The sequence below is a fragment of the Protopterus annectens genome, chromosome 4.part0 (genome assembly GCF_019279795.1).
Source record: "Protopterus annectens isolate FY-2018-M chromosome 4.part0, PAN1.0, whole genome shotgun sequence".
NCBI classification, from domain to species: domain Eukaryota; kingdom Metazoa; phylum Chordata; order Ceratodontiformes; family Protopteridae; genus Protopterus; species Protopterus annectens.
This window is the reverse complement of record NC_056733.1, coordinates 63,018,361-63,037,608: the sequence shown is the minus strand read 5'-3', so window position 1 is coordinate 63,037,608 and position 19,248 is coordinate 63,018,361.

The window sequence follows — 19,248 nt, the reverse complement described above, 5'->3', positions numbered from 1 at the left end:
CCTTTGCTACAGGGATGACCATTGCTGTGGGTGCTCTAAGCTTGTAGGACAGAAGTACAAAGGAATGATGTCTGCTGAAATCTAGCAAATGGCGCATATTATGTATGATACAGCATAGCCTTCTGGTATAAATGATACATTTAAATGAACACATTTACTTTCATATAAGTATGTCATCTTCATGAGTGTCCTTCAATATGCATGGACATGTGTAAATATGTACATGTAGTCACTATGAAAATTTACAAAAATGATTCAACTCAATGAAATGTTCATATGCTACATGTGTTAGTCTATGGCTTACTGCTTCTGGTGACACATTTTACTTTCTACTGCCATGGTTTGCTACTCAGTCTAATCATTATAAATTGATTGTATACAAACAGCTAAATGCATTATTGTCATCAAGCTTTCTTGAAGGCCCAGGTGGTTACAACACTTAAAGCCTTATCTCAAACTACAGTTTTGGATGTACATTTCGAAACTGAATTTGGAAATTAATGTTCACAGTAAGACATAACATGAGTGTTTTTAAGCAATCACAGTCTCGTTGTCAGTCATATCAAAAGATATTTCAGGAAATCACTGCTTTACATCATACGTTGTCATAAGTAAACATTTATCTATTAACACAATTATGTGAACAAGCAAGTCCTTAACTATGTGAGTGCATGTATGAATGTATGGCAGTTTAGGCTGTGAGCTGTAAAGAAGCTTTATTCAATAGTCTTGGGGTTGGTCTTCTCTTTTCCTACTTGCAAGTTTTATGATCCTAGGTCAATCAACCCTGAAGCAGGGGACCCCTGCCCCAGAGCTTAACGCTTTAACTTATAAACTAAAAATCTATGCCTTTGCAGTTTTAGGCAGACATACCCTGCAATGGACGATGACAACTGAAAGCAGATGTTTCACTTTGTCTTTAGGAAAACATTGCTGCATTTGTTGAAAGTGGCAGCTTGGTAGTTGATTAGGTTTATTCCAAACATCCCCTGTACCACCCATGCCTACAGCTAGCAGTTTCTCTGTATGTCTCTCACTCACATATTCATCCAGCCACCTGCTGAACTATAATGAATCTGTTTGGGATGTCACAAGCATGCCCCTTCCTAGATGAAATGCAAAGAATGTGTTTATGATATTGCAGCTGTGTTTATTCCCAGTTAAAAAGCAGTGCATATGTGTACGATGTAACAGCACACCTCTCAAATGCTATGATTTAGGCACAGTGCTATGACTTTGGCCCTCAGATTTAATTTTGTTCTTCCTAGACTTATTGATGACCCTGATAAAGTCGTACCTGTTTATGGGTGCATTCCTTTCAAAATAAATCAACTAAGCCCATGCAAAGACTCTCTGTCACTAACCAAATAGGGTCTAAAATATAAAGACCTTCTATTGTGAAAAATAAGAAAGTGCTCATCTCTCTGACCCTCTGCTATGAAAGTCCAGTCCTATGAATTTTAAGGCTCAGAGGTTGAGAGGTATGTTTGACAGACATCATAGGGACATTCATTGCCATTTCATCAGTAATGAATCCTGTATAATATCACATACATATTCTTTCCTACTTGAGCTGTAATAAATGTCTGCATGATATCACTGACATTCCATGCTGACCTGTAAGGAATGTGTGTATAATACCACAGGCTTCACAGACAAGACTCTTTTCCACCTGAACGTTAATAACTGAATTCATGATAGGAGAGATTTATATCCAGTTTAACAGAGTATGTGGTGTCAGAGACATGCTCAGTCCCAGCTGAACTACAATGAATGCGTGCAGCATGTCACAGACATGTTCACATATTACAATCAGTTGCTGGTAACAGAGGGTTAAATCAACGACTGATCCCTAGCAGTGCTTGGCATTGCATGATGGGTATCAACATTTTCTGTGTACATCCATTGTACTACAAAGTAATACAGATCCAGATCATTCCAGGCATTATGAATTTACAAGGGTGAGGGTGATGGAAGTGTGACTTCTGGGTTTGTTATTCTTAGCTGTTTGGAAAAGGAAGATACACATTTTATATTGCCTTAGTAGGTGTTTATTCATCACTTTATGTTGTTCAATGTTTTAGGTTCTGGTAGTTTCAGTTTGGAGTCCTAGGAACTAGAAAATTATGTCTGACAAAGTGTAATACTTATGCAGTGATTTGTCCTAAATAAACATAAGTGAATAAAGGATGCATTTTTGTATCTGCCTTATTGGGGTTTTGAGGATGTCAGAGTTTGTTGACATCTTTATGAAACCAATGAGGAGTCACAAACATAAACTGACAGCTTGTTTGTGTGTTTAGTTGCATCAGCAAAATATTTTTTTTCTTAATAGTTCAACAGCTAGGAGAAGAAACTTAAATCAATGTATAGATAATGGAAAACTTTACGGTTAAAAATCAAGACGGCTTTTGCTTATTTTCAGAAGTCAGGCACATTTTGACAATCTATAGAGTGCAGGGGTATAGCCAAGAATTTAGCTTTGTGTACTCAAACCTAATGTTGTTGCATCCACCACCCACATATAATTTAAAAAATGTACTCAACCCTCAAAATAGCATTAATGGTGGTGCTGCGGTAGCGTTGTCGCCTCACAGACGTTGCCCGTTCAATTCTCAGTTAGAGCGTCTTCTGTGTGGCGACATGCGTGAATGGGCATTCCTTCGTTGAAGGTTGTGCATTAGGCCCGGCAAACCAGCACGTAAAAATCTACTGCCAATCATTAGCGGACCGGAGTTCCGCTGTGGAGACCCCTAACCGGGAAAAGCTGAAAGACACAAACAAACTCAACCCTCAAAATACTACCCTCAGACATACAGGAATGGGACATGTTATTTTAACTGTTACAATATATACCCATAAAGAGCCATTTAAGAGGTTTATTCCATTCACACAAGCATTCGTTGTATACCTCTATACTGTAAATATTCATTTATCCAGCTCTAAACATTCTATGCCTTTTGAGTGTTGAAGTTTCTAAGAGATGCTTAGAAAAAATTTACTCATTTGAGTGAAAAGTATGCCTGGCTACACCCATACAGCAAAGTATTGGGTTTAACAATTAGTTCATCTGCAATTTTATAAAACTGAAATGAAATCTGTCAGTTGCTCTATTTGTAAAACTGACTGATTTTGTGAATAGCAGCTCTGTGAGTTAAAATTAGGAGCACTCAAGTTAACTTTTGTAAGGGAAGAGTGGATTCTGCTGTGGAAAGAAACAAAACTGCTGTGCCATTAATGCAGACAAAATATGTCTTGGAAACATTTGTTGTTTTTTTACCTACTATGAGATATCTGGTGGACCACTGTGTGTACAGTGTGGGCAGTGAGGTTTCTGGCTGATGACAGACTTTCAGTATACCGCAAGACACAGCTTTCAGATTTTGAATGCACAATGATTTTACCATGTTGTTTCATATTTGCATATACTGTAAAGTCAAGTTGTATTTCAGTTCACTAAATGGAAAACACTTTTGCAGAGGCTAAGGTTGTATATTTCAAGTTTTCTAATATGGCTAAAGAGCCAGGTGAAGTTTTCCACTTTTCCTTGCCAGCAGCCATAGTCAATAAGTTCTGGTTTTATATCTCACTCTATGTCTTCTTATAACCACTTATATACATTCAGGGAAACTTTAAACCATGTTCTCACCTGTCTAGTTTTATTAGGTCACCCCTCCAAAAACTATTGGCCAGATTGAGAAAAAAGCTTGCACTTAGCCATGTTAAGCATTTCAGCTAAGTACAAAGTAAGCAGAGAATGAGTAAAAAAAATGGGGAAAACTAAATAAAAACAGGTAGTTGCTCAGCAGAAGCATCTGTATTTAAAATAATCCGCATGCCTGGATCACAATTTACACATGAAATACTACATTCAAATAGGAATTGAAACAGTTCATAGGTTCACTATTACATGTTAAGACTTCAGCTACACCAAAAACATTTATGGTCTGTCACTGTAGCTGGCATGTGCAACTATAATAATTTGTCAATTGCACTTTGAAGTACTTGTTAATGTTTAAAAAACATGCATGCATATAGGTGAACTCCAAACTTGTCTGTTGTTCAGACTCCCAGCATAATGACACCATTACTTCACGTTACTGAGGCAGTAATATGGTGGATGAGGGATAGCTGTACTAAGCCACCTTCCAGCTTAGTGCGCGCACACACACACACACACACACACACACACACACACACACACACACACACGCAGTCTCACTGAAGTTCTAATTAATTATTCATAAAAGTTTTATTTAGAACACTCCTTCTTATCGGCAAGTTCTTCATCGACATTAGGATTGATGTTAGCTTCGCCAAGATGCATTGCTGAACTAATGTGTCTAATCCTTTCTTAATTTGTTTTCTTTTATTGCTTTTCTTTCAGGTCATGTAGCCATAGAACCTGACTTGTAAATCAATTTGTATTGTATTTCTCAAAAACATGTAACAGCGCACATTTTTGTTTCGAAATACAGCACTTCATGTTTGGTTTTCAGAAGAGACATCTGCTGCCCTAACCACATGGGTTCTGTCAGACAACCAATTAGTCACCCATTACATAGTATAAGGATTTATATTCAGATTTACAAGTCTGTCAATACTGTCTACTTGGGGAGTCGTGTCAAGGACCTTGACCAGGTCTAGAAATGCTTCATGCATCGCATATCCACCATCCACTGCTTCATTTACTTTTTCAAAAAAATTAACAGAGTTAAAGATGTAGGACCTTTCTTTGATAAAGTCAAATTGATGAAGGTCTGAGGTTAAGAAATTTTCAATGTCTAGGTTAATGAAGTCTGAGATAATGTGCTCCATAACTTTACATATGAGGCTAGTGAGACTAATGGGTCTATAGTTATTATTTGGGCCACCCTTGTGTAAGAGCTTTACAATAACTATTTTCCAGGCTTCAGGAATGTAACCATTGGAGAGGCTTAAATTAAAGAGTTTAAACAGGGGTTTCAGAAAGGTCATATTTGGCTCTGACAATTTGACAACCCGGTATGTTGTCAGGGCCCATGGATAAAGTATTCTTAGTTTTTGAAATGGCTGAGAACTTGTTCCATAGTAATTAAAGGGGGTAGCTAGGATTGTGGAAATGCTAGACCTGTGTATGTGTTTATCTTTGTAACCCAATCACTCATGCCATGCATGAACATTAACTGTTCGGTGCAACCAACAAAAGTTAACAATACACTATATAAATGTCATCCAGGTTTGTAGATGTGTATCACAAGAAACAAAAAAATAGCAAAATAAGTCAGAAGGCAACTTCCTTCAAGAGTACATTTACTGCATGCATGCATCACAAAATTCTCTTGTAATACTTCACAGCTGTAGCTAAGCAATTCCACAAACTGCATACTGTAGCATCAGGGTTTCTTCTGATCTTTTTGTAACTAAGTTTACTGATAAGCATGGCCTAGTTTAAGAATTCTTGACTCCACTGACTGTTCTGTGTCACTGACAGCTAAAACCACCCTGGGCATTATTTTGAATGAAAAAAATCCCTGGTGTTGTTCATCAACCCATTTTGTGCTCTCACAAACAAGAAGACAGATGCATTTTTTTTCTAAACCAGATCAAAATAATTTTCAAGTGATAACCTGGGCCAGATTCAAAGCTATTAATTAAAATAAATCTGCAGCAGTTACTGCAAAGAGACAGCTGCAGTTATCACAATGAAACCAATTGCAAGAATGAAGATAAATCATCAAATTGCTGTCAACAGAAAGTCACACAATATAGAAAAATACAATATTTGATTCCTGCAGTGGATTATACTCATTTAGCCCAATTAACAGAAGTACTCAAGACATATCCTTAAGGCAATGTCGTCAACAACACCAGTCCCCTTTTTTGCATTTTCACATCAGGTTGGGATACAACTGCATAAAATCTAGAACTTTTCATTCAGTAATGCAACATATTGTTTGGAAATGGAATATGAATGAGAACACACACCTTTTCCAGAAAAACTTATTCTTTACTTCCATATATGATTTAAAACAAAGGTAGAGATGCTATTTGTCTTGGTCCCCAACACAAAAACAGAATTAACTACTTCTTAAGATGCATTTTATATATAACCATCTGTGATAAACTGTAGGAGTGGCATATTTCAGTCTCATAATAAACTGTAGGAGTACATATTTCAATCTCATAATATAAAAAACTATTAATTATGTCCAATCTTGCATTTTATCTTTGCATCCACTAAAATTTAATTAATAGATTCATAGGTAAGTTCTAAGCAATCAATCTGCAGACCATTTCAAGCCTATCCAAAAACCTATTCAAAATTTCCCTTTAGCTTCAAGGGGGCAAGACAAGATGGACCATGAAAGAATTTGAGGCTTCCCATCCAATTATCTATTTCTCCTGAAGGTTGCAAGGATGTTATTCTGCTTGACATGTAGCAAAAATTTGTTGCAGAGGTGAGGGATACGTTGGGATAGGAATCTGTCATGCCAACATGTCTTATTTATTCCTGATGAAGGTTACCAAAAACTAATAATCCACAGGAAAGGACAGATAGATCCACACCAAAGTAAATAATTTAGCGCTTTCGTTTTTTAATAAAAACTTCATCAGAATCACAACCAATACATACACTGACCCAATAAATACCCTCAACCCTTCCAAAATTAGCATACATAATTACTGACATCATCATCAATTAGTAAAAAACACACAAATACGAGTACTGTTAAAGTTACATGTGCATATACTAAAAGTTAAAACTCAACCATTAGCCCATAAGCTCCACACCATAATATAATGCAACACCGAAATTATTGCAAGTAGCCCTCTGTTTTTAATCTAAGAATAGAACTAACTGAAATGTTGGAATTCAGCCCTGGATAGTGTGATGTGTTTGTTTTAAGTTGCCATCTCAATTCTTTAGACTCTAGAAAATCATTAAGTGGACCACCCCTGTCTCCTAAAATAACTTGATCAAGCACAGAAAATCTAAAAGATTGTCCATACTTGATCAAGTTATTTTAGGAGACAGGGGTGGTCCACTTAACAAAATCTAAAAGAATGTCCATGGTTATTAATAACATGTACAGCCAACACATTTTTTATATCTTGTTTCTTGATGTCATAAAGATGTTGATATATTCTACTCTTAAGGGCATTAATAGTTTTACCAATATAAAAACAGGGGCATTGGGTGCACTTCCCTATGTAAACTACTGCCTTACTACTACATGTAAACTTCTTTTTATGTTTAAAACTGACAAAATTGGGTATATTCATGTAGAATATTAATAATTAATAATTATTGTGTTCCTTAACTGCATAAAGTACTAGCAGAAACAGCTGGGGATAACTGAGCATGGAAAATAATTTAGAAAACAGAGCAAAATTCACAAAGAACATACTGCAGATCCCACCCCTAGTTACTTCAGGCATTAATTAACAGCAGGGAGGCATGTGAAAGGAGGGAGATTCCAGCAATATTTTCAAAGAGGGATATATACAATGAGCAGTCCAGCCTTTGTGGTATTAGTGCTGACTCACTAAATATACAATGATCAGTCTTCCCTCTGTGGTATTAGCGCTGATTCACTAAATATACAATGACCAGTCTTCCCTCTGTGGTATTAGTGCTGACTCACTAAATATACAATGACCAGTCTTCCCTCTGTGGTATTAGTGCTGACTCACTAAATATAAAATGACCAGTCTTCCCTCTGTGGTATTACTGCTGACTCACTAAATAGACAATGACCAGTCTTCCCTCTGGGATGTTTAGTGCTGAGTTACTGATTAACAAGCCACAACTCTTTACTTCCAGATGATTTAGAAAAGGGAAACATTTTAAGATGGAAAACTTATGGAATGACATATGTAACAACTTTTGTAGAATTTGTCTGGCTCATTAGCCCTGATGAAGCCTGTTACTAGATAGATGTAAGATGGGTGCAAACCCAGTTACACACAAGAAAAATACAGCTACAACTTTATATTGTGTGTTTTTTTATGGCAATACATATCAAGTTACCACTGCTTATCCAAGAACAATTCCTAATTCTGAAAGTATTATGAACAAAAATGTAGAACACAGCACCACAGCAAACCAATAAAAAGCAGATTGCAAAGAGCAGTGTAAAATCCAGACTTTTGTTCAAACACAGGTGAGCGCTTTCACGATAAAATCGCTTCTTCTGACCATACAAAAAATTAGCAGCATCTCAAATATTGAAAATGCAATCAATTAAATATCTACCAATAAAAAACATTCAAGTACAATAGCCATAAAAATTTAAAGGCACATCTTTCTTTTAAGACAAAAAACATAAAAGGCTATTGCCATAAAAATACACATAGCAGTATACTTATTTAGGAAGCACTCTTTCTTTCAGAACTGGCTTAAGAGGTACTGATTCATTCAAACCTGCACCTCTGTGTGCTGATAGTTTAAGAATCCATCTTAATTATTTCCCTTCTGTGATATTAGTTATATCACTCAACCTAAAACTCTCATAAATTACTTCTACTGCCATAAACTTGAACCAATGGTTAATGCCTTTCTCTAGTATATGTTTAGCTAAGGCACTATAACTATGGCTCTTACTGGCACAATAATAATGGCCTCTAATTCATTCCTTAAGTCGCCTATTAGTTTTTCTGGTACTTACGTATTATCGCAACCACATTCGGAGCAGGAGAAGCGGCTCATTTGCAAGTCCTTCTCCTGCCAAAAACTTTACTTGGGAAGTGTGGTACCTACTCCTTTATAAAAGTGAAGTACATATTTACTTCCCTGTGTAAGACTGCTGTATTGTAAAAACTATGTGTACAAGGTATGAAAGTGAAAGTTATCCGAATGTGGAGTAATGAAGCTTGCCATTCATTCATATGCTACTGTCCGACCCACAATTGCACAGCAGCAAAAACTGCAAGACCTACTGGTGTTGGCCACCAGTAATGTCACATGCTACTTTTTTTGTATAATTAGGAACCATACTTTGTTTTGGAAAGGACACTCGTATGTTTACAATGGATCTACACATGTAAGTCAAATGCCTGTGCTGCTTAGTGTTCCATTGTTCCTCCTTAGTTACCGGCAGTTACCGGCTGCTCCTGAAATATTTTAGGGAGACAACCAGCTGTGTGTTCATACTTAGTGCCTGATTTGGACGAATCACTAAAACGGTGGGTCTAGAAACAAGGTTTTCCTTACTAAAAGGACCTGCTAACTCATTCCTGACTATTACCTTCCGTGACAGTTGAAAATTGTCGGTAAAGGAAGCTACACAAGGAGAGGCATTTTTCTGTTCTCCCTATTCCGGGCTCACAAGCAATGTCTCTGAAAACTAGTTCAGAGTTTACACACCCCTTCTGAGGTTTAACAGTAATCGTTTTGCAAAAACATTGCAAATTACTCCTGGCTGGCACTGTGGTTGCAATAATTAAGTACCATTTTTCCTATATAAAATTTTGAACAAGTCACACACTATGCTAAATAAACAAAGTTTTTTGTGTCACAATTAGTTTTAACTTTAAAAACATAAACATAATAATTACCATTGTCTGGTTGTATGAATGTATTGGATACATCAATGTATTTCACAAAAAGTACATTTACCACAGATAGAGGTACCAAAAGTAGTTGTTTTAATACTAGCCTGCTTTAGTTTACTTGTATTAGGGAAGCAAAGCTGTCTTTTCAACGATTTTTTTATTTTCATAAACAAAACTTGGAGCTGCACTAACAAACTCACATAGAATAGGGTCAGAAGATAAAATACGCCAAATTTTTGTAATAATATTTTTTATATATATGCTGTCAGTACTAAAAGTCATACGATAAGCTACATTGCTATAACTATTATTATGGGCTGTCTTATTTATGTTTTCTTTATGTGAAAAAAACGGGCGTCCACTACTTTGTCTGTCTAATTTAACCCTTTCACATGCTTTAATAACTTCAAAAGGTTTATAACCATGTTCTATAAATTCCATAGTAGTGGAATACAGCTACAACTTTATATTGTTTTTTTTTTTTTTTTTTTTTTTGTGGCAATTCATATCAAGTTACCACTGCTTACCCAATAACAATTCCTAATGCTGAAAGTATGTTATAGTCAGATATTAACATACAACAATACAGCACAAATGGGCTAATTTTCTGCCATCCCTGTTTCATCTAAAAATGGAATGACTATTAGAGAAAAAAGAATAGATTCACACTTTTAAAGCTGAAAATATCAGACATGTAAGGGAAAAATACCGACCAAGTTGTGTAAACATCATTTTCAAAACCAGTCTTTCTTTCGCTTTTTTCCTCTCTTTCTTTCTGTCCCTCCTCTCTTGCTGACTGTGAACCAAAGACTTCAACAGATGTCCTACAAACACTGTTCACAAATTGTTGCCAAACCTTTTTAAAGACCTTTGGGATTCTCCTGCTACTCCGATTAAAAAAATGTAGTGTGTGTGTGGTGTGTCTCTCAAAGTAATTTGAGTGCATTTTATTGCCATTTTTCTTAAATTTGTTTTGGAACAAATGTGCAGTTTCTCAAATGCTCATATCACTGATTGAGACAAAGTGCTGAGTCATTTTAACAAAATAAGCAGCAGTCTCCAGAGCAAAAGAGAAGTGGGCATACAGCAGGTTTTTTTCCACTATGAAATTTACAGGAGTGTACACAAGAGGGCAGCATAGAACATATTTAGATCCAGAACCTCAAAGCATATGAAAAGATAGCAACATGTTAACTGCTTTTACCACTGCTGTGATCAACTGTTAAAAAATAACATTTATTAACAAAGTTTTGATACTTACAGTAATGTTGCTTATGTATTCTAGTCAACACACACTAATGACTGTGGTGAATACATACACACTGTTAATGCAAATAGTTTTTAAATTAGCAGTCAGTGACACTATCCGTTTTCATTAACCTAATAGATTATTTAGCAAGGACTATTATTAGTCAGTATGTGGGTTTTTATGGATATCATAGTCTGAGTTTATTTTTAAAACAGTTTGTCACTAGGAAATGCACCCTTGGGTGCTGAGTCACTTTTTTGAGCTTATCCTGTCCAGCAGTAATGGTAGAGATTTCATAGAATCAGCAACATTAAACACAGCTCATACTGTAGCTGATGTTAATCAAACATTTTATTCATTTAACAAATCCTTGCACTTTCTGTTTTATTAAAACTCTACATCACTATTTTGATGGAGAAACCATTAGGACGATTTTGGCCTATATAATATTAGGACTAAGGATTATATGAGTTTTTGATGTTTTCTACCACCTGCTCTGAGGCAGGATCATCGCTGCATGCATACCTCTCAACTGTCCAGATTTTCACAGAATGTCCAGATTTCTGCCTCATATTTTTGATTTGTTCATAAACATTTTTGTGGTTTTCTGGCAAATCACTGAAGATTGAAGTCACTAAATAATGATATGCATTTGAGTTTCAGACTTCATATCCTTCAGAAAAATGTATGCTAATATAATCCCTGTTTATAATCTGACCATATGTTTGGGCCTTTGTCCCCCCTTTATTTTAGACTTTTGTCCAGACTTCTTGAGCTAAGAGGTTGAGAGGTACAGTTGCACAACAGGTTAATGTGCACCCCACCAGATGAAAATAGATTAATTTCCCATCATACAACCATGATGTACTACTCTCCTGGCATGACCTTAATAATGACAGATGAAGACCAGACTGAGTGTCAAATGTTTACCTTATCTGAACATGTTGCCTTATGTGCTACATCTTTTTTCAAAATTGAATGTACCAGATGTTAGCATTCCTAAATTCCTGCATCACATTTGTTTTTTTATTTATTTAGTGCTCAACGAGCACTTTCCATATTGTAATCCATGCACATGAACTAAGAATACTTTTGCTTGTTTCCTACTTAAAGTGTCATCTCTCTCTCTCTGTTCATCTCTCCTACCCGCACTCTGTCTCCTTTATTTTAATTTTTTACATTGTTTATTTTGTTTTATCCATATCCCTTGGCAACTTTTAAAATACTGCACACCTGTTTATGACACATCCTATGGTACCAGCAAACTAGTCTGCACTTTGTGGTTTTTTGTGTGTTTTAGCATGACCTGCACTTTTCGGTTCTTAATGCATGACAGATTTATCTTTGATTTGCACGCTTATGTGATGGTTCTCTGGGTTGAATCCAGCTTATCCATTTGCAGTTAGCCCCAATCTGACACACCATTTAATTTGTTAACTTTGCTGACATGTCACTGTATTATTTTTTATATATAGGCTGCATACATCTGTTTGCTTTAAAACAAATACTGTAAGGCTAGAATGTAAGCCCAAGATCCAAACAGGGGATATACTTTTAAGTAAAAGTTGTAGGAAACTACCAATATGTTAATTTAACCTCAGTGGTAAGGAAACTTACAGAATCAATTCAGAGGGGAAATAGTACCCATTATCTTGATAGGTTCATACATAAGTACTAGGCAGTCAGACTGCAGGCCATTACAAGTGTAGCCAATAAACTATATTGGCAGTAGATCACACTACTCAAGACAATAAAGGTGTGTGGGAGAAGGACATGCTAAAAGTCTGCAATGCAATTTCTTGCCCAGGTCATCAAAGTAGTAGATGTAATAAGGGCATACCTCTCTTTGTTAGTAGAAGAATTCTGGACAAAGCCAAAAGTAAGGGAGAACAAAGACCGAAAATCAGAAACAGATGTTAAATGTCATTTAGTGACATTAGTTCTCAATGATTTGCTGGAAAACCACATATTTGCGGAGACAAGACTGATTATGAAGCAAAATCTGGACATTCCATGAACGTCTAGACAGCTGAGAAGTATGGGTAAGGGTATGATAACAATTTTGCTTGGATTCCTCAAGCGATTTAACAGAGTGGTATGTAAAAAGCAAGCAAATAAATCAAGTAGGCTAGTAGAAACATTTAACTTGGCATCCTAAGTAAGCAACTAAAAAACAATTAAAACACTGACTTATTTTGTGTAATAATTATAAACGTAGTTAACTCTGAGGAAATATTTAACTGTGCTGTACTGCAAGGCTTAGCTCTGAGTTTGGCTATTTTAACAATTTTTTAAATTCTATAATTTTGAAGTGCTGCATGCAGTTCTTGAGACCTTCATCTTTTTAAAGACAAAGTCAGGGTGGAGACCATTCAAAGAAGGGCAATAAAATAAAAATGATACACCTCCCAGATCACAAAAGGGTAAAAGAATGAATATGAAAACCTGTCTCAGAATGATGGAGTCAGAAGAGCTTTTAAATGCCTCAGCAAATCAGTGGTAGTATATTTCAGGTGAAGAAGTGAGAAAGAATGGAAGGGTACAATCTGAATAGAAGGCAGGCATCTCAAAGGCAGTTTATGGAGGCATACATTTTACGGGAGAGTGGTAGATGCATAGAACTGCTTCCTTGATGATGTAGTATTCTTAAAAAAACAGGTAAGTTAAGAATGTGCACTAACCTGGTTATCTAAACTGCAGGAGAGGCCCGATGGTCATTACCTGCAACCAAAAAGTCACAGTTTCATCATATGGATGAGGTGTCTGTTTGTGCCAGTCTCAGCCCTAAAATTAGTAGTAGCACTCCAAAAGCTGATAAAAAAGCAAAATAATGGTACCCCAAGCACCCAAGGGGCAGCAAAGAAATGGAACCATAAGCACTCGAGAACCAGCAAAGGAAAAGCATGTTCAATACCGAAGGTTCAGAAAAGGAGTCGCACCCAAAGTATCCAGCCATTGGCAAAGGTGTAATACTCCAAATGCCCAGGCTACAGAAAAGTAGTAGCCTCCACAAACACACAAGCATCAGCAAAAATATAGTACCCCAGACACCCAAGGGATGGAAAAGGAGTACAATCCCAGGCATCCAATGTCCAGAAAAGGATCAAGACCCCAAGCACAAAATGATCCAGAAAGGAGTACTATCTCAATTGCCCAAAGACCTTTAGAGGAGTAACACTGCAAGTTCCCAAAGGCCATAAAATGCATCATTATCCCAAATGACCAGGAGTCCCCATATGCAGACAGAGCATGAGTGGTGCGGTTCATAGGACTTGCTTGCCTGCCCCTTGCTGGATGATGAACAGCATGACACTAAGAGCCCCTCAGCTAACTTAAACTGCAGTCACTTGCAGTATGAAAATGTACATTGGGTCACATGACTTGTAGTGTTCACAGGTTCATAAGTGTTTACTAGGCTTAAGACCACAAGGCCCCTTTTAAGCCTAGCCATGCATCCAAAATCTCTGACAAGTTCTGATACCCTTGATAAGTGTAAGCAGGAGTTTGGGAGATGAAACATTTACAAGCAAAGGCCTGGGAAATTAACCATTTACATGCTGCCTGTGTCCATTAGAGACATAGGTGCCAAACCAGGGATGAATTTCTTGTTCCCCATTCAATTGTCCAAGCTGCCCTTGAATTGGGTTAGGGTAGAACTCTGCTTCACATGGATGGGGAGCCTGTTCTATAGACAGGGTAGTCTCCAGGATACATACCTGTCTCTCCAGCAGGTCCTATGTATATCACAGACAAGGATTAAGTCTTTAGAATGGGTAATTCTATTGCTGTTTGTTTTGTGGATATGCAGGAGGTCCAATAGAGTGGGGTCTGACAATGCTCTGTATTCCAGGCATAGATCTCCCCTCAAAAGCCTGTAGGATCCAAAATACAGGGATAGGGCCTTGAGGCAGTCTGCATAGAACATATTACTTACACCCTGTATTCTTTTAGTGAGAAACTTCTGTGGACATTCCAGTTGTTGGCTATGCCTGGTTAGGTACATACCAAAGGGGGCATTGTACTCAAAGATAAGTCTGATGAATGCCGAATACAGTGGAACAATGACTTCCTTGGATTTAGATGCCATACCTTTGTTTACAGGTTGCACAACATAGAATGACTTCCTCACTACTGTAGACACACGATGGTCAAAGGCTAGATTACTTTCTATGTGTGTTCCTAAGTCCCTGACTACTGGGTCAGCTCTAAGGGGTGTGTTGTCAATATGATAGTTGCCAGGGATAGATGACTTCCCAAAGGATACTATTATGCATTTCTTGGCATTTAGTTTTAGTCCATGGCTCTGACTCCAGTTGTTTGTCTGTATCAGCCCCTATTGGAGAACAATTATGCTGGCGAGGGATTTAATGACAGCTCCTAATTTTCAGTCATCTGCAAATTTAGTCAGCCAGAGACCACTGATATTGGCCTTGACTTCAGAGAAGAGTGGTCTAAGCCCTGATCTGTGAGGGACTCCACTTCTGACTGGTCTCTTTGTAGAGGTGGACTCCCCAATTCTAACTTCCTGGGTCCTGTCTGTGACCCAGTTGGCTATCCACCGTATGACATACGAATCTGTATCTAACCTCTTGAGTTTGTCAACAATGCCCAAGTGGGGTATTGTGTCAAATGCCTTGGCCAGGTCAAGCTAGACAGTGTGAACCATTTTTCTCTCATCCATTGCTTTGGTTACCTTATCAAAGAAGTCCGGCAGGTTAAGTAGTCACGGTCTGCCCTTGACAAAACCAAACTGTGTTGGGTTCTGCATCTGGAGGTTTACTATATCTCTGCTGATCATTTCCACGATATTTTTTTCCATGGCTTTACATATAAAACTGTGTGTGAATGTACACTGGGCCATGTGCTCTCCTTTTTTTACAGTAACATCTTGCCTGCCTGCATTGCTTACATTTTATTTCTCATTCACTGTGGGGGGGGGGACAATAATGAAAAAATTGTTTAGGTCTTTACAGTGTTATGATTTATCCTTCTGCTCTGTCCTGAGTACCAGCTGCTTTGTCTGTGTGAATTAACTGGCATAAATAAGCAGTGTACCAATCCCATTTTAAGCGTTTAAGCAAGGCCCTTCAGCAAACTGTAAAAATAAAGTTTGCACTTTCCTTTGTTTTTCTTGGGCTTATGGAGAGATTGTGAAAGACAAAACCATTAATGTGCACTCTTGAAAGTTGTTTTTCAGTGGGGGGAGGAAAGCGACAATGCTGCTATATTTCCTAAGTAAGGTGCTTTCTTTCCTTCACATATGAACTTAATATAAATAACTCTGAGGTTACTGTACCTCATGATGCTGAAGGTTTGACATAATGATTAAAGGTTAAGTTTTTGCTCTTATTCTCTTCAAAACCAGAAATCAATATGGGGAAAATGAGAAAACCTCTTTTCTTTAACATCCTTGGCTGTTTTGTCCAGCGATTTAAAAAATACCCTCTATCAAGAAACAAGGAAGTTATAAAAACTAATATAAATTTCAAAATCACCCTGTTTGCTAGTCATCATAGAGGCCCTAAAAGAGGTGACATTGCAGCTGCTAGAGATATTCCCAGATGTTGTATTAACATGTCCGTGGACAGTGAAATCATTAAAAGTATTATCAATAACAATTGGAATGTTATCTTGGATAATGGACAGCTGGTTAAGATTCTTGGCAGTACCTCTAGGTTTGTTTACAAGAAAAGTAACAGTATAAAAAATGTTTTAAAAACGAACAAGACTGTAATTATTACACTTTTTACTACAAAGACCAAGGGGACCTTTAAATGCAATAGTTGTAGTATTAGCAGGTTTATCCTTGAAGGGCCATGTATGTCCCTTGAACATTTACCTTATACTATCAAGGTTCCTGGTCATTATACATGTAGTACTAAAGGGATAATATATACTGCCATGTGCTCCACCTGTCCAAATTTTTAGGTAGGCATGACTACGGGAATGCTAGGTAAAACAATTAAGGAGCACATTTATGCTATTAAAAGAAAAGATGAAAATAATGCTCAGTTTAAGCATTCCATAAGATGCACTACCTATAAAAACATTTTATTTGCAATACTGGACTTTGTGAGTAAAGACAGGAGAGGAGACAATTTCAAGAATTTAGTTGCCAAAAAAAAACTGAATTACACTGTGATGATAGGAGGTACTGACAGCCATGCCAGGTGAAGTAAGGCAGTAGATCTATGACTTGTGCCAGCACAGCTATCTGGAATTTTGTAAATAATTATATGTCATTACTGATCTGTATAGATGCTTGTGCTGAAAATGTAATTGTGAGCTTTGCTTGTGTTGTGTAAAAATGCATCAACAGTGTACCTTGCAGAAATAAAAAGAAATGAGCATGTATTATGGTAACTGAATCAAGTGTATATGTTTTAATAGAGGACACTGGCACAGCAAAGGTAACCAGCTAGCTTGCTTTAAGAAAATTAAGGGAAATGTAAATGAGCTGCTAAACCATTAAAACGGCACCCACAGTGCTGAATGGAACTGGGGTCTGGGAGCATCCATTATCTATTAGTTTTTGTATAGAAGGGGGAAAGTGTTGTAAATTTTTCTGGCTCCTAGGCACTTCCATAAAAGCTCTAACTGTATATTGTAGCAGTCTGCTAAAGTCTTGTCTCAAACTTCAGAAGGAGATATTGTGGGAACCTAGAGTCAGGTGACCAGATGAGGTCATTCTGCAAGTCATCTTGGATATTTTACAGGGAGAAATCTTAGAGTATTCAGTATTCTGTTTTGAAAGCCTGACTGGAAAGACCCTCACCCACAGCATCTTACCTCGTGGTAATAAATAACTTAACTAGGGAACAGTAAAATTCTTTTAGATTCAGTCTGGAATATAGTGAAGCTTAGTTTAGATATTTTTTCTTAATTTGTCTGAGTCTATCCATCAGTATTCTTTTCAATATTTCCTCTGATCTGACCATTGTGATTTACTGTGAATATATATTCAGTATTTTCATGCACTTTTATTATTTCTGCCTATTTATTATTAAATATATTTAAACTTTTATCTTGGCTGATCCTTGTGGAAAGTACTTAACCTTTGAGAGTGCTTATATTTATTTGGTGACACTGTGTGGGGCACTCCAGAAGGCCTAGCCATCTTGGTGAACTGCTACTATTTGTATTAGTATTAATATTACACAGTATAATTGGACACCCTTTGTTAAGGACCTTAGAGTAGCTAATTGTGAATTGTCTGGTGGCAGTGATAACTACCTTATACTCTGGGCAGAAGGGGACAGAGCAGGTACATCTGTGCCAGCCTTTCCCCCAGGTGAAAGTGTGTGAAAAAAAATCAAATCTCTCAGTGTGTGTGTGTGTGTGTGTGTGTGTGTGTGTGTGTGTGTGTGTGTGTGTGTGTGTGTGTGTGTGTGAGAGTTACTTGGAGCAGGGATACAAAGCACTGGGTTTACAGTGAGGGTGTTAGAGGACGTGGCTTGGACACTTGGCTGAGGAACTATCCCTACAGCTGTACCAGTGAGAAGTCTTATTGGGGATCTGGAGGGAGACAGATATACAGACATCTGGACCCCAGACTGAATACGCTCCTTGTGTGCTTTTAAGGAAAAATGTACTTGATGCAGAGAGGTCTACATCTGGAAATAATGAATGTATCCATTTTTATTCCAAGTGCACTTCCCTCTCCAGTGTCAGTGGTGAGGATTCAGGCTCCTTAATTACTAGCCCAGCATGGGGATGACACATATTGGTGGCCATCACATATTGCTAGCAGTGGTGGGCATCACAGACAGATAAAACTATGTGCAGATTTTCCACCAGGATTAAATGATGCCACCAACATGAAATGTTTTTAGCTGACAGGAAACTGGACATTTAAGGCATTGCCTTCAATGGTTTATTGTTTAACTGTATAACTTACAGCATGTTTTCATTGGTGGTGTTGAATATAAATTTGACGTATTTGCATTTGTTTTTTTTTTCTGATGAAGTCTGTGGAGGAAAGCTATTATTAAATGTTTTTTATCTAAAGTTTCTTGTTCTCTGGTGGTTCTCCTCTTGGAGTTTCAGTGTTTTTTTCTTTATTTTACTACATTTGGAAGGTTAGAAGCAACATAACAGTCTACTTTACCCAATTAACCTGTATGCTCTTGCCTTCCTAACAGATATTCTCATCTGTTGTTTAGAAGTTTTATGTCATTGCAAGTTAATACAGTGGGGAAGTTATTAATATAATAATCAATTATAACTTTTTTCCTAAAGTTTTCCTGAATCTTTTTGTTCCACCAAGGTGGAGCTATTTTTTTCTTACATAGCGGATTAACCGGGGTAATACGTAATATAATATAATATAATATAATATAATATAATATAATATAATATAATATAATATAATATAATATAATATAACATACTCTCATATCATATCATATAATATAAATGTTGTTAATGGCAGAATCCAGTTTTTGGTAAAAGTTTCCTAACAG